The sequence below is a fragment of the Lemur catta genome, chromosome 10, assembly GCF_020740605.2.
Source record: "Lemur catta isolate mLemCat1 chromosome 10, mLemCat1.pri, whole genome shotgun sequence".
NCBI classification, from domain to species: Eukaryota; Metazoa; Chordata; class Mammalia; order Primates; family Lemuridae; genus Lemur; species Lemur catta.
The window spans coordinates 67698326-67715885 of record NC_059137.1 but is presented as its reverse complement, the minus strand read 5'-3'; the positions used below and the strand labels follow the sequence as shown (position 1 = coordinate 67715885).

Here is a 17560-nt window from a genome sequence, read left to right as displayed (position 1 = left end):
TATCTTTAGGCTTTTATGTACCCCCCCTCCCAACTCTGATAATTCACATGTGAATAGCAGTATAGCATTTAATTTCTCCCATAGCAGAGCTGCTAAAAGTAGACTTTAGAACCAGATCCTAGTTCTAGATCTTAACTCCATCAGTTACCATGTGATTCTGAACAAGACACTCCAACTGTCTGTGACTCAGTTTCCCCATCTGAAAATTGCATATATGACAAGGACAAGAAATTACACTGAGTTGCCAATGCTGATGGGCAGCTTGGCTCACTGACTAGCTGGGTGAAACTGATGAGTATACTGACGTGCTACTGGTATTCAAACACACCCCTCTACAAAATTACAAATTATCTTCCAGGTTCACCTGTGAAAGTTATACCCTGTGCATGCCAAGGACCTATGTCAGGGTATATTCCAATCAAGTCACTAAATGCAGAGGCTAAGAGCAGCAGGAAGTTGCTTAAAATGTGTTTCTTGGGGCCGAGCACAGTGGCTCATGCCTATAATCCTGGAGCTTTGGGAGATCGAGGCAGGAGGGTCGCTTGAGGCCAGGAGTTTAAGACCAACCTGTGCAACATAATGAGACCCTTATCTCTGCAAAAAAATTCAAAATTAGCTGCACATGGTGGAGGGCACCTGTAGTCCCAGGTACTTGGGAGGCTGAGGCAAGAGGTTCACTTGAGCCCATAAGTTTGAGGCTACAGTGAGCTATGATCATGCCACTGCACTCTAGATTGTGCAACAGACTGAAACCTTGTCTCTTTAAAAAAAAAAAAAAAAAAAAAAAAAAACTTGTGCTTCTTGGACTTTTTGCCATGTTCAGAAATGCAACATTTAAATTGATAATTCAAGCAATCATATGTATTGTTTAAATGTATATGATAGCTTTTTCCAGGGTAAGATGGCTGCAGTGCATGTGTTGAGGACCTGGAGCTACAATGCCAGGAGTTGATTTGTGTTCGATATTTTCAAATATGTAGTAATGTTCATGTTTTGAAGCCAAATTATGTGTGTTTTTTTGGTTATCCTTCATTCAAGTGCAGCCATCCACATCACTTGTTGAAAACAACTACTGCTTCACGTGGACAAGTTGTTCAGTTCAAACTGTCAAGACATTGGAGAAAGGAGTAGAGAAGTAACTGTTAAAGAATGGTATGTAAAAGAAGGAAATACAATGTCTCAGTTTGATAGTTTCTGTGAAGTATAACGTGATAAAGGTTCTGTTACCACCACTAGTCGTTATGATAGAGTCATTAAAAAGCTCTATTATAATCTAGATGATATTGCCTACATGGGGAAGCCAGTAGTAGACATAGAAACGGAAGCTTTAAAAGATGTGGACAATATACAGGGATTCTGAATATGCCTTCAGTTCAACAGAATTATGCCTTGAACTACAGGAGCTGTATTCCAGCTACTTTGAACAGAAAGAAACTTTACTAGGGCCATAAATGAATGGAAACAGTACAAACTGAGTCATTCCTGGGACTGAATTTCAGCTCTTGGATTTATTAGTATTTTCAACTGAAGTTAAGTTTTACCTTGTTGTCAGATTCAGAAGAAGATGTTGTGGAAACTCCTGCTGTGTCCTATGATGAACACACACACCAGGAGATCAAGGGGCCAAAAAACTCTGGCAACTCTTGCAGTTTGCCACCTTGCAATGGAAAACAATATTAAGCTGAGTGAAGTTGTTGACTCAGGAAAAGATGGCAGAATACTTACAGAAGACATTCTCAACTATTTGGAAAAGCAGACAGGAGCTATATTACCTCCTTCACCAAAAGCTGAAATTATACCACCTCTGCCAAAACCAAAAGACATGACTATTCCTATACCAGTATAAAAACCTCCGGTATTCACAGGCAAAGACAAAACAGAACCCATAAAAGGCTTTTGGAAAGCAATGGTCAAGACTTATGTCTGCAGCCCTGAAGATAGCTCACTTTGGCTGTTGTGTTGAGGTCGACCTTACTGAACTGCTTGAGCTAGGAGAATTAAAACCCATTGTTCTAGCTCATGGAATTAAACTCACCTTTATGCCCTTCTTAAAGGCTGCATCCTTGGGATTACTACAGTTTCCCATCCTTAATGCTTCTGTGGATGAAAACTGCCCAGAATATAACATATAAGACTTCTTACAACATTGGGATACCAATGGATACTGAGCAAGGTTTGACTGTCCCTAATGTGAAAAACGTTCAGGTCTCCTCTGTATTTGAGATTGCCACTGAATCGGATCGCCTCCAGAAACTGGGCTCAGCACCACTGATCTTACAGGAGGGACATTTACTCTTTCCAACATGGGATCAATTGGTGGTACCTATACCAAACCACTGACATTGCATCCCCAAGTAGCCATTGGAGCCTTTGGATCAATTAAGGCCCTTCCCCAATTTAACCAAGAACGAGAAGTATATAAGGCACAGATAATGAATGTGAGTTGGTCAGCTGATCACAGAGTTACTGAGGGTGCTACAATGTCACACTTCTCTAATTTGTGGAAATCCTACTTAGAAAACCCAGCTCTTATGCTACTAAATCTGAAATGAAGATTGATGAGACATTCTTGAATTTTTTGAGTTTCCAAAGAGTATGTACAGCCTAGCTGTGCTAGCACATGTTTATCTTTATAATTTGTATGATAAATGATTTGTATTGTATGATTAAGGTTCTAAGGCATAATATTTATCACTGTTCTATTAGACTTTTTACTGAAAATGAATAATGGTGCAATTATTCTCCTAGGGCTGTCACATTTTATAGGTCAGAGTGACTTCTTATTATGGTACTGAGGTCTTTGTGTCAATGGATTGAAAACAGCAACAATAACAAAATTAATGTTACAATAAGACAGGTAGCCATATATAAACACTATTTGCCCTGTTTTTGGTTTTAGCCAACTCTTAATGAAACTTTTTAATTCTGCTTAATTGGGAAAAGGAATTTATGTACAAAAAATATTTTCCATTTCCTACAATCATGCTAATTGTTGTATAAAATAAGTGCAATTATACTTATCTTTTAAGATATCCAGCAGTATATTCTTGCTCTGTATGGAAATATCATCTGTGTTTTATTTATGTAAATTAACATCTTTTAAAAGGGAAAATAACAACCTGGTCTTAAAAATGCCCAATTATAGTTTTATAACCAGGCTATTAAAGGTGTTTGTTTAAAATAGATATACTTTTAGAATTTTGGTAATAATTCAGTGTTTTGCTGGGAAAGAACTTCACCTTTGCAAACTTCTATCATATAAGGAAAAACCTTTAAATGTAGCAGGCTGACTTTTTATATATTCAGAAGTTTGCTCCCTTTTAACTTTCTTGGTCTTCAGCTAAAAAATAGGATAAGATAAGGAATTAAGGTCTATTCCATTCTCCATATCCTACATAAGAATGTGGATAAGAGAAGAAAGGAGTCTAATGGGTAAATATGGACATAAAAATAAAATAAATTTTATACATCAGTGAAGATTTCATAATGACTATTATGTTAAAATCAGAAATAGCATCAAGATGAATATAATCTAACATTTTGATTTGCATTCAGAAATTGAAGTTTCTAATATTGTCCAAATACTGTATGCCAAAATCGTTGTTCAAATAAAGTTTTCTGATAGAAAAAATGGTCATCTTAATGTCTAGATTTTTCTTAAAATGGAAATAATTTTTAAATCAGAAAATGATAAATAAATGCTGTTATTTTAAAAATTCATGTGATACAGAGAGTTATCAATAACATAATCATCCATAACCTACCACTATCAACATTCTGATGTATCTATATACATGGCTATTCTTTTTATTAAAATGGGACCACAGTGTATCTACTATTATTTGATTTTTAAAATTTAACATATTTTGGGTAGCTTTACATGCCAATAAACAACTCCACATTGTCAAAAAAAAACTAAATAAATAAATAAATGTATATTATATACCTATCAAGCTACTAAGAGTTCAGGTAAATGTATAGGAAATTATCCTCACCTCTCAAGAATTTACTTTCTGATGGAAGAAATAAAATTTACATGCATATAAGAAAACGAGAACAATGTACGGTGGCATGTAATAGACTGAGCGGAGAAAACTCAGAAAACGGAGAAATTGGTGAGAACTAGAATAATCAAGGGTTTCTTCAGAGGAGGTGATGGGTGAGGTGGATAGAGGGGAGAAAGAGTAAGAGTGTGAACAAAAAGATGGGAAGTCAAAAGAGGTGAAAAATGTAAATTCATACGTAAGTGTTTATATTGGCATAATTGTTTTTTATTTTGTATCAATACGTAATATTTGCACATATTTATGGGGTACATATGATATTTTGTTACATGCACGGAATGTGTAATGATCAAGTCAGGGGACTTGGGGTGTCCATCACCTTGGTTATGGATCATTTCTATGTGCTGGGAACATTTCAAGTCCTCTCTTCTAGTTACTTTGAAATATATAATACATTGCTGCTAACTAGAGCCACCCTACTCTGCTATGGAACATTAGAACTTATACCTTCTAACTATATGTTTGTACTCATTGACCAATCGCTTTACATTCTACACATGCACGCACACACGCACCCTTCTCAGTCTCTGGTACCTATAACTCTACTCTCTACCTCCGTAAGATCAACTTTTTTAGCTCCCACATATGAATGCAAACATTAACATAACTGTTAGTCATTTCCTTTCCATATCTGTCCTCTTATTGTCATCTCACTCATTCTATCTGCCCAATGACTCAACACTTTTGAAGCATCCAATACTGTCTAGATCACAGCGATAGTTTTCTTATTCCAGTTTCAATTGGCATAAATCTAGCATAGATTTTATTTTTCTCCTTCTTGCTTGATTGAACAGAGAAAAAACTAATTGTACACGCTTCCATTCATACATATAATGGTTGTAGTTTTCCTTCTTAATGTGAGTCATTTACATGTTGTTTTTCTTAGCTGGATTAAATCTTCCTTGTACAGTCATTCACCCAGGAGAGAGGGAGGGAGGGAGGGAGGGAGGGAGGGAGGGAAGGAGGGTGAGGATTTTCTCAGTTCGCTTTGGGAAGGAAGAAATCCAAAAATGCTTCCCTAGGAACAAACTGTATTTTTGAATATAGGAAACACCTACTTCTATTGTCATAACTGGTTTTATTTGTGTTTTTTTTTTTTTTTGAGACAGAATGTTGCTGTCACCCTGGCTAGATAGAGTGTAGTGGCATCGTCATAGCTCACTGCAACCTCAAACTCTTTGGCTCAAGAGATCCTCCTGCCTCCGCCTCCTGAGTAGCTGGGACAACAGGAGTTTGCCATGACACCTGGCTAATTTTTCTATTTTTAGTAGAGATGGGGTCTTGCTCTTGCTCAGGCTGGTCTCAAACTCTTGACCTCAAGCAATTCCCCCTCATCCCTCAGCCTCCCAGAACGCTCAGATTACAAGTGTGAGCCACCACACCCAGCCTTTGTGTTTCTTTTAGTTTCAAAACAATCTTAAATTTATAGAAAAATAATGCCTAATTTGTTTGACCTTAATAAGATGAGGAATTTCACTACTGGTATCCTCATTTTAAAACAAAAATACTGACTTCATACCAAGATTTCCAGTGACACTGAGATGCTAAATTATATTTCTGACATAAAGTAGTAAAACGATTATTAAGAGGGCTGAAACTAATCCCAAGCTCTGGCATATATGTTTGCCACTGTGTTGGCATCCATTCAAATTAAACATTTGCAAATAGGCAACAGCAGCATGCTTACATAACTTTTGAAATGTACTTGGAGAGAAGTTAATCACCATACAGTATCCGAAGGCTGGGAAACATCATACGAATACAGGAATATGAGCACAACTGAATTCTGAATCAGCAGTTTGAATATGTATGTTGAAGTCACCTAAAATTTAAAGAGCTGCAAAACCTTAAGCAATGTTATTTGAAGTCCAGAGGACAGCTAGAACATTACGACCCTAGAAAGCTACAAGTGCAAACATTTGTATAAAAGTCTTCCAATAACTTAATACTGGGGAAATAGAATGCATGTAACTTATTTGTGTTTTATTATTGTTGGAGACACTTTATTATTTTTCTCATAGGATAAAATATTACACATTATCTCAAAAGAGTTGTCCATGATTACTATCTGCATGTCCTTATCTTCCACCCATTACAAAACTCACCCAAGATGAATGTCATCCTCTCTCACCACTAAAATAAACTTCCTAGGGTCAACAATTACCTTGGGTTGCTAAATCCATTGGACATGTTTCCAGTCTTCCTCTTACTTCTCCTTCTCAGTAACATGTGAGAGCTGCCCTACTTCCTCCATCTGGAAGTCACCCCATCCCATGACTTGTGTGACAGTACCCTCCTGTGTCTTCCTCTGACCTGCAGGCTGTCCTTCTCATTCTACACATTCTCTTTTACTACAAACCCAACCACTGCAGTTAATCTAGTTGCTGCTCTCCTCAACTCTTATGCACATTTTATATCTCCCATTCAGATACGTCCTCTGAGCTCCAGACCTGCAAGTCAACACCTACTTGTCATCTCCACACGGATGTCACAAAGGCACCTCAACTCAGCATCACCAAAGCAGACCTCTGGATAACCTTCCCCAGCTGGGTCTCTTCTTCTGTTCCCTAACTCAGTAATGGCCACCAGTTGTACAAGCCCCAAATCCAGGAAAAGCTTCTCCCTCTCCTTCCATATCCCATGGTCACAAATCCTGTTGATTTTGCCTCGCAGATCTCCCTATTGCTCTCTATCTGTATCACAACCTGCCTGTCTCTTTCATGGTCAACAGCAATCACCTTCTAACTCATCTCCTCCAGCAACTATCCTTGCCCTGATCCATTCTGTTCACCACTCTGGAATTATTTTTAATATATATTTTTCAATGCAAATCTGCCCTATCTTCCTTGGCTTCCCATTGCTCTTGGGATAAAGGGAAAGCCCTACAGAGACACTCCATGTGGTTATTCCTTTTCTCTCTGGCCTCATCTATTTCCACTACCTCGTCTGCCTTCATTCTTCACCACACTGTTCTTGTTTCCTCCTCCCCTCTGGGTCTTTGCACAGGCCTTTCCCCTCCCTCTCTCTACCCAGTTAATTCTCATTTAACCATCAGACTCAGCTCAACTGTCACTGCCTTCGGGCTGTATTCTTGCAGCATCTCCACAAAATAAGCCAAGTCTTCTGAATTTACATCTCTATAGCACTCTGAATTTTTCCTTTTTAGAAATTATATACTTATTCATGCTCATTTGATTATTCATTCTGAGTAAAGATAAGGCAGGAACTACATCTCTGTGCTTACCATTTTATCCCTGACACCCTCTTCATCAGCTTATCAACTCTTAAGATACTAGAGCATACTAGCTCCACAGGCTTTTGAGACCATGCCCTGCTGGAACATGAGGAAGTACAGGTGCGTCCACTGATCTAGAAACCTGGAATGGCTTCTTTCTGTGCTTTGCACTTCAAAAAAGGGTTAAGGGTTTCATGAGACCACTCCACACAGGTAGGAAGAAAACAACTTCTGCATTACATAGTATGAGGGAAAAATCTGCCCCACTGTGGGGAAGGCACTGGTGATGTTACTTCTTGTGTTGCACCTTCAAACACATTGGCTACAACCAGCTGAGAATGTTGATTAACTATGTGTTGTCTACTCTGCATAGCACATAGCAACTCATTCTATTCATTCTGTCATTCAAAAGCATTTATTGAATGCCGATTTTGTGCAAAAGCACTATGTAAAGTGAGGACCCATAAATGGATAATAAGACCTATTGTTTATGGAGGGTCTACCATGTTCCAGAATAGTAAATTCTAAGTGGAATTCACAAGCAACATTTCAAGTAAATTACCATCTTATGAAGAAGCAAACACTTAACAAACCATAATACAAAACCAAGGCCAGGCGCAGTGGCTCAAGCCTGTAATCCTAGCACTCTGGGAGGCCGAGGCGGGAGGATCACTTGAACCCAGGAGTTTGAGGTTGCTGTGAGCTAGGCTGACACCACGGCACTCTAGCCAGGGCAGCAGAGTAAGACTCTGTCTCAAAAAAAAAAAACCAAAGGGAATAAGCAGGCCTTTATAATCCACATTATTCCTTAACATAGTCCTAGTTAAAGGCATTTGAGAAATTTATGAGCTCTTCGGAGTTCTAATTGAAATCTACTCTTCCAGGGTTCTTAATTATTCACCAGGACATGAAACTACTTATAGCTCCCAGTGGCCAAATATGTTGTTCCGAGCATCTAGATTTGGAAAACCCAGAGTTCTTATTCAAAGAATTGGTTATTTGGGGGATATTTTTAGCCACTATACATTTGGCTGACTCTTAAAGTGAATTTTTCCAACTTGGTTATCCTATGGTGAAAAAATCCAAGCACCACTTATCCAAGAGTTCTTTGGCTGAGTGTCGACCATATGCTAGGTGTTGTGGATACAAGTCCTACACCTGTCTTCAGGGTTAGGTTATGAGGGAGACTCATAAGATCAAGTAAAAGCCATAAAAGAGGTACTGAGTAGAATGTGGCACAAGGAAGCCAGTCTTCTGCCTGTGGACGGGAGGTGGGAATGATGTACTTTTTCTTTCCATTTAAGCTGTTGGGAAACCTTGGGACTGATAAAATTCCTTTATCAGTATATGTAAGCCTAGAAGAACTCACTTTATAATTGCTTTGTGATTGCTTTAGCCCTCAAAGATTTTTTTAATTCATGAATCTATAGCCTGTGAATAAACTGAGATTGACACAGTTGGGTTTTAAGGTGGGTTTGCTGATAAAGTTTTGTTCTGTCAAAATAATTTTTAAAAACCCAAAAATAAGGTGAGAAAGAAAGCATTGTGATCATAGCAACAGGTTTCACGGTGATACAAACCTGAACAGGGCCGTGATAGGAAGAGAAAACATGAGGGACAAAGATGGTAAAGTGCTTTTAGGTAATAATACATCAATAACTAATTCATAGGAAGAAAACTGCATTTCACAAGCAGAGACACCAACTTCAACAGTCAAAAAGGTTTTAAGGGCTGGGCATGGTGGCTCACGCCTATAATTCCAGCACTTTGGGAGGCCAAGGCAGAAGGATCACTTGATCTCAGGAGTTTGAGACAAGCCTGGACAACATAGCAAGGCCCTGTCTCTACAAAAAATTTAAAAATTAGCCAGGCCTGGTGGTGGGCACCCGTAGTCCCAGCTCCTTGAGAGACTGAAGCAGGAGGATCACTTGAGCCCAGAAATTTGAGGTTAGGGTGAGCTATGATCGTGCCACTGCACTTCAGCCTGAATGACAACAGTGAGACCCTGTTTCAAAGAGATAACTCATACACAGCATTCAGTATAGGGCTTAACACATAACAAGTATTTAATAAATGTTCAATATTATTATTGTTTTACTAATATGGCCAATATCACCAATGTGCCTTGTGTCAATGAGTTTATAATCCAGTGTCATGGCAAGAAGCCAAATGCAACGTATGAAGATGAATTACACACAAAATGTATTCCTTTTAAATTATGTTATATAGCATATTAGTGCACAATTGCTAAATATAAAAGATGTACTGCAACTATTTTAATTAATCAAACTTTTTAAATATTTTAAATGTATCATGGAACTCCAACTTTAAAAAGGTACCCTTGTATTTGAGTGACCCATTGAGAATTTATCTTGTACTTTGTTTTCTTAGTGTCTTAGATGCACCAGGAAAGAATGAAACATTGTTCTCTTCCCTAGAGGGGAAGCTAAATATTAAGACCAGCGTGAACACAGCAGCTTGTATGGATTACTCTAGAACAAGCTGTGCCCTGACTGTGGAGTAGCCACTGCCCTTGCGAAGACCCTTCCCAGCCCGGACAGAACAGGGAGTAATGGCTGACAGATGGCTGGGAGCAGCACCCAAGTGAGGCATCGTGTGGCCTCAAGGAACAAGGACAGCAGTGGCCACTGTGGACTTAGCAGCGGTTGTATTGGTTTAAAAACCAGACATCTGGAAGATTCCTTTTCAAAACTGTAGGGAAGTTCCAAGAGTGCAGCAGTTTTGTCTTGTTCACAGGCGTAGCCTCAGAATAGGACCAGTACCTAGGACATAATAAACACTCAGGATCTGGGAAAGGATGAATGCTTGGATCATAAAAGTCTCCAGGAATCTTTGTAGGGTGGAAGGAAAAGAAAGAGAGGTCCCAGCAGGACTGATATCGGACTTCCCAATAATTGTGGTAGGCAGGGCTCAAACTGGTTCTCTTAAAATTAGGGAAATGAAAAACAAAAGTGACATTATTAGCACCCAGTTGGGTAAATACATTTCTAGTATACTAATCACTGAAAGCATTTATTAATAAATAAAGTCCAGACAGGGATGATATACAGATGAAATACTGCTTCTTGAGTGGCAAGAATAGATAATACAGAGGTTTTTGACATTTTGGGGTCACTTATCCTTTTGAGAGCTATGAAAGCTATGAATTCCTCCATAGAAAAATCCATATGCAGACATTACAAGAATGGGGGGGTAGAGGTAGGGGTGGGAGTGAAGGTCGGAGGAGGGGAGTAGAGATTGATGGATGACTCATTAAAGAAAAGCAGGATAAGAAGAATCTGATATCTTTTTTGAATCTATTTCAATCAGGTTGGAAAAAAAAAAAAAACTCTTACTAATTCTTTTGTAAAGTAGACGTGTATCTTCCTTCAACCAGGTTTGTAAATTCAGATTTATACATATTGATCAGACTAGTTTAAAAGGCGCCATTTTTGCATTGTTTGGGGAACCTGGGGTTGTGGGAAGGCTGTGAACTTGGAGTTACTTCCAGACTTTGCTTGAGTTTTAGGGGTGCCGGGAACCAAGGCATAAAAATAGCTTTATTGACAAGAGCAACAAATCGCAATGAAAAAAAAAAAAAAAAAGACCAAGAAAGAGGTGACAGTTTCAATAGGGATGGAATCAGGAGGTGAATAACAGGACAGAGAAGGAAATTTTGGACACAGCTGCAGAATGAGGGGTGAGTATTCTATCAGGAATTCAAAGGCACAGCAACAAAGGAGGCAGGACTGAGGGAGAAAGCTAAGTGCTCAGGTGGCTGAAATGGTAACCAGGATCTTTAAAAGCAGAGAGATAACAAGTGCTGAAGAGGAAACAGACCTGGATTCAAATCTCAATTCCATTTCTTCTTAGTTGTATCCCTCTGGGCAAGCTACTTAATTTCTCTGAACTTTGTGGTCCCTGAAATTGTATACACTGATGGAGTTAATTTTGAAGTACAACACTTTACCCTGAGCATTTTGCTCTAAATGGTAAATCTGTATTTCACTGTGGTAAGAATGTATTTCTTATAACTGAGTCATTGGACAAAAAATCTAGTTATTTAGTATATGAAATATGTAGCATATAGCAGGTCCTCAATATTTGTAGAATGAGTGAGCAAAGGTAAAATAAATGTGGTGGAATGCAAAAAAAGTAATCCTTAATTCCTGTGTTTTGACATAAAAAAAAAAAAACCTCTTAATACCATTTTCAAACCAGACTGGATTTAATCAATGCAACAAACAACTTCTGAACATCTATATTTTGTGAGATAAAAATCACTCGAGACAAGATTAAATTACATGTTGTACTTTCTAAGGTACACACAAATACATTTTAGAAATATTCTCAGCAAAGATTAAGACAAATTCTGCAACAGTTGCTATAATTTTTCAGAGCATTCATTAAATAAATATTTACTAAGTACCTATAATATTTGCAAGATCCTATGCTTGCTAGGAAGTATTAGATATTTTCTACATTTTTTTTCTCTTTAGTAATGTGACTAGGAACTTATAATCAGTTGGAATGAAAATACATACAAGGAAGGTACATGGTCAGCAAATGTATCTAAGTACTCTATAAGAACAGACAATAAAAGAGACATCAAAAGGAGCAAGAGATCACTTTGGAATAGAAAAGTGATAAAAAGATTTTGGAGACAGTATTTGAGGTGAGCTTTAGGAATGGCTTAAACATAAGCAAAATGGAAGACAAGTAGCCTCAGAATCAGCACAGCTTTTTTTTAATTTTATTTATTGTTTTTTTAAATGATACAGGGTCTTGCTCTGTCACCCAAGCTAGAGTACAGTAGAGTGAGAAGATCATACCTCACTGCAGTCTGAACTCCTGGGCTTAAGCAATCCTCCTGCCTCAGCCTCCAAAGTGCTTGGATTACAGGCATGAGCCAGCACACCTGGCCCCTTCAGCACACTTTCTACCAAGAGAAGAGTATTTCTCACCAATGCAAATTGATTTGAATTTTTTTTTTTTTTTTTTTTTTTTGAGACAGAGTCTCACTCTGTTGTCCAGGCTAGAGTACCATGGCGTCAGCCTAGCTCAGAGCAACCTCAAACTCCTGGGCTCAAGCAATTTTCCTGCCTCAGCCTCCCGAGTAGCTGGGACTACAGGCATGCGCCACCATGCCCGGCTAATTTTTTCTACATATATTTTTAGTTGTCCATATCATTTCTTTCTATTTTTTTAGTAGAGGCAGGTTCTTGCTGTTGCTCAGGCTGGTCTCGAACTCCTGAGCTCAAATGATCCACCTGTCTCGGCTTTCCAGAGTGCTAGGATTGCAGGCGTGAGCCACCGCGCCAGCCTGATTTGAAATTATTGACTAATCTCTCATTTACACTCCTCAATATCTCCAAAGCTGGATGACCAGTAAAGGCATACGGGCCTGCATTTTACTGGTGACACAAAACAGTTGTACTACAGGCTTTGCTAAAAAGAATTACTCAGGCACCTGCACCTTGGTATTCATCAAAACCTCCACTGAAGAAACCACTCTGAGGACGAGTGGCTAGAGGACACGTTATCCTGCCATCCTCTGACATCCTGAGGTCTATCTCCAGATTATTTCAGACCAACCAACATCTGACTACCTGGACAACCTCCCCCTGCCTGTCCCACACCTCAGACCTACAGAAGAGCTTTAGGGACCCCTTCTTTTGTCACATCTTCAGCTCTAGTTAAAAGGTACTCAAGAGAGGCAATGCTATGAAACTCTACCTTGTGTAAGAAACTTGTTAAGCATAATTATAAGACACGATGTCCACGCAGGAGAAATTCCAGTCTGAACTCAGCACCAAGAATAGATGTGCTCCTTTTGAGCAATTGCTTTAGTACAGATACTGCCAACTAGGTAACAGAAATATGCCTTTACCAGCTAGAACCTAGAACAGTTAGAGGCCAGTAAGACTGTAGGTCATTTCACAAAGCATCTTAAATCTAATTCCAAGGTTTTTGTGTGTTAACAACTGACTTTCTTCACCCTTTAAATGTACAAAAGCATCACTGTTTCCCTGTGTCCTTTGGAACTGCCTTAAATCCTACAGAAAGGTAGGTTGTAAATAGATGATTGACCGGATTTCTCCTCTTGCAATTGAGGGAAGTCTGCCTTTATTTATCCCTAAATAATCGGATTTATGCCTAGTGGGCAAATAGGCTTGCTGCAGGCCTGCAAGAGATACCGCCCACTATCTCTGCAACTGTCACAACGTCCTGACATTCAGCCATGTGGCCACGTGTCAGGTACACCAACACCCACACTACCTCACAGTGGAGCACCGAATCAATCAGGACTGCCAAGGAATTCCAGGAATCAACAGACAACTTTACACAACCAGAAGGGGGCAAACTCCAGTCATGCCCAGCGGTATTGTTGCCAGGTCTCAAAGAATAAGGCAAATCATGCTTTAAAAAAAAAGCTGTCTGGAATTAAAAATGTCTTTTATACATCACACATGAATGTCTTTATAGTACATATCACATTCAACACACTTTAATGACCACCTACTTTGTGTTAAAAACAATATGGCAATGTTGAAGGGGACTTAAGGACAATAGAGTTTCAGGCCACCCCAGAGCAGTAGACAGAGGGGACTCTTGGAGAGAGCAAGGACCTCTGATATCAGACAGGCGTGGCTCTGTGCGCCTCCCCTTTGCCACTTACTTGCTGTGACTGCAGCCATTTCAGATAACTCTGAGCCTCCACTTCCTCCTTTGTAAAAGTCAAGATGAAGGAGAAGATGATGCCCCAGCAAATCTCAGGATTGCTGATGTGCAAAGGATCTAGCAGAGTGTCTGACTTAATAAATATTACCTTCTCTCCAGTTCACCTCACTTTTTCCAAAAAAAAAAAAAAAAAAACTTTGTCAGTAAGTGAGAACATTCTATAAAAATATAATCAAAAGCAAAAATGAAATTACTGTAGCAAAAGAAAAATAATAACAACACACTATCTCATTTGCCTCACAACTCTGAGTACTGTTATTGTCCACATTTCATAAATGAGGGTGCCAAAGGCTCAGATATGTCAGAAAATTTGTCCAAGTAAGTGGCAGAGTTGGGATTTGAGTTTATATAGTCTGACTCCAGAAGCCATGCTCTTAACCACCTAGACAATATTGGTTTAAAATATATGAACAATTTTTTAGAACAGAGAGAAAGGGTCAATTTATTTCAATTGGGGAATGATGTGTAGGAAGCCTTTGGGGAAAAGAGGACATCAGAGCTGGCCCTTAAAGGAAGGGCAAGATTTCATCTTGATGGAGATAGAATGAAAAAGGGGATACAAGGAGGAGGCCTATTGCAGGGGTTGAGAGCCAACCACATGAAGGCATTCCTCATGATGTGCAGGGAAACAGTGAGAAATTTACATAGATAGATATCCCTTGGCTCATGGATACAACATAGTGTAAACCAGCCATGGTAATTCTATCCCCACTTGCCAGATAGAGGAATGAAGCAGGAGGTAGGATTAGAGAATAGGTTGGGGCCAAATAATGTCACATCTAGAATGTCTTCCAGGGACATTTGAACCTTAGAGGTAATAATGAGCCACAGATGGTTATAGAAGAGGAGACGCATGATGCTACTCACGCTCCAAGAAATTAACTGTCAATTGTGTAGAGGAAATGTTAGAATGGGGGAGAGAAAACAGTTAGGAAGCCCCTGTGATATTTTAGATATTTAGAGACTGTAAAGAGCCATGGGGCAATGGAAATGGGTATGCACACAGATATCCCAGAGGGAAATTGGCTGGGCTTGACTACGGATGTGGGTGCCTAAAAAAAACACCGATATTTTTAGCCAATAAGGAGAAGATAGGAAGAGGAGAAGGAGAAGGCAGCTAGAAGTTCTTTGAAAAATATCCTTTGAAAAGCAGTGTGATAATAGGAGTGCATTGGGCTGCAATGAACAGAATACTCAACACAGAGGTTTAGACAATAAAGACATTTCAGTATCTCCTAAAAGAAGTCTGAAGGTAGACAGTTCCAGGGTCAGTTAAACTGATCAATGATGTCAGAGACTAGGTTGGTATCTGTGAAATCCTCTTAACCTTTCCTCATAGACTCAAATGGTGGCAGCAGCAACTCAGGTATCCTTTCTTCCCATGAAGGCATCCAAAAAGGAAGGGCCTCTCTTCCTACATGCCAGAAGCTTCTGAGCAGACCCCCTACGTGCCAGCATGTTATCACTGGCTACCCTCAGCTACCAGAAAGCTGGCAAAGTAAGTATCTGGTAGAAGGAAATAGGAATGCCATGAATGGCTTACACTGTAACGTATCCATGGGCCAAGTATAATTACAGGCTGGTCAAATTCAGGATGTGTTAATAAGGAGGTCATGGCTATTTAGTGGAGAACCAATAGTACCTGCCATGAGCATTTTGAAAAAAAGCAATCAGCATTCCAGAAAATGCAAATTTGCAAGATGATCACGTGATAAATGGGCATGAACACACCTTTCTGATGAAAAGCCAACTCCTCCATGGCAGCCTCAGAAGGGATGGCTTAGCCTGATTTCCCTTCTCAGGACCGGGAGAATATTCTAAGTTCCTGAGCTTGGCCAGAAGATGGGTCTTCACTCTCCAAAGCAAGAGGAAGGGATGATACAGAACACTAGGATTTGTGATTCGGACTGAGAGAGCTTCTGGTGAAGCAGTCTCAGGTGAGATAGAACTCTCCTCCCAGGAGTCTTGGGAATAAAAGAAAATTGGCTAATTCCCTTTGCCACGGAGACTTAATCCTTTTGTACAGGTTCAAGTCCTAACTAGTCCTTAAGGGACAGCTCAATTACCACTCCCTTCAAGAAGCTTTCCCATCGCTGGCCAAGGTGTGCCCCACTGTACTGTTTACATACACCTGGCAATCACTCTGGATGTGTTTACCTTCCAAGCCTGCACACATAAGCTATCATTGAATCCAGGTGGCTTGATCTAAATAGCTACTGATTCTATCCACCTCTCCTCATCTCCATTGCTGGCAATAACTACTGATGTCTATTAGACATGTGCTACATGCCAGAGGCATTATTCATATATTTTATACCTATTAATCCATGTAATCCTTTTAACAACCCTATGAGGTAGACCATAGTAATTATTTTATGCATAAGGAAGCTTGAAAATAGAAATGTTAAGTAACTTGATCAAATTCACATAGGTAGTAAATGATAGAGGTCCTCTTAGGAGTTTTTATTTTTGTTTGTTGTTGTTTGTTTGGAGACAGAGTCTTGCTCTATTGCCCCGGCTACAGTGCTATAGTGTCAGCCTAGCTCACAGCAACCTCAAACTCCTGGGCTCAAGCAATCCTCCTGAGTAGCTGGGACTGCTGGCACACACCACCACGCCCAGCTAATTCTTTCTATTTTTAGTTGCCTGGCTAACTTTTTTTTTCTATTTTTAGTAGAGATGAGGTCTCGCTCTTGTTCAGGCTGATCTTGAACTCCTGACCTTAAGCAATGCTCCCACCTTGGCCTCACAGAATGCTAGGATTACAGGTGTGAGCCACCATGTCCAGCCCAGATGACAATTTAAATGTCACCTGACACTGGGGAAAGTCTTCCCTCCGCCCCCAGACCAGTTCGAGTTCTGATAGGTCACAGCAGATTCTGTTAATGTATCATTAAATGATCAACCTCACAAGAGCAGGGCAGAGTTTGTATGCTTCATTCATCAATTTACCTCCAGCGATGAGCCCAGTGGTTGCTCAGGAATGAGTCCACTTTTATTATTGGCTACAAGTCTCAGATCCCTTGCTAACATGCAGTTAAGGTCAAAGACTGTGCCCCAGGGGAGCATGCAGCTGTAAGAAAGAGAATATGGTCTTTGGCCCATCTTAACTCAAATTCTGGCTACACGGCCACCAAATCTAAATGCATGCATGATTTCTCAAGTCCCAACTTCCTTATCTGTAAATGAGAATAATGACATTGTGAAGACTAAAAGAGACACTGAAAATAATGTGTTAGCAAACCTAGCAGCAAATGCCCCTTAGATCTTTGTTCCCAGATTCATCTTTGTATCCCAGTAGATCAATGACATGAGCAGTGAAGACACGTGGCTGAGGTCCAGCAACCACCCCACACAGTTATCACAGGCTGTGGCTTCCTTTTCCACCACTTGGTGTACTTGGGTGCCACCAAGTGAAAAAATGAAACAGTGCTACCACCATGAGCAAGGGGTTAACAATATGTGAGGGGCAAAGAGAAGGAAGGGGACAGAATGAATACGGTACATATTAAGTATTCAC

General features: G+C 39.6%; 1 protein-coding gene and 1 pseudogene across 3 annotated transcripts in view; one reads left to right on the top strand and one right to left on the bottom strand.

Annotated features, from left to right (window-relative positions):
* Positions 1 to 17560, bottom strand: part of GDA (guanine deaminase) — a 90126-nt gene that overhangs the window by 69507 nt on the left and 3059 nt on the right. The gene's annotated exons all lie outside the window — the stretch shown is intronic.
* On the top strand, positions 902 to 2552 carry LOC123646689 (annotated as a pseudogene).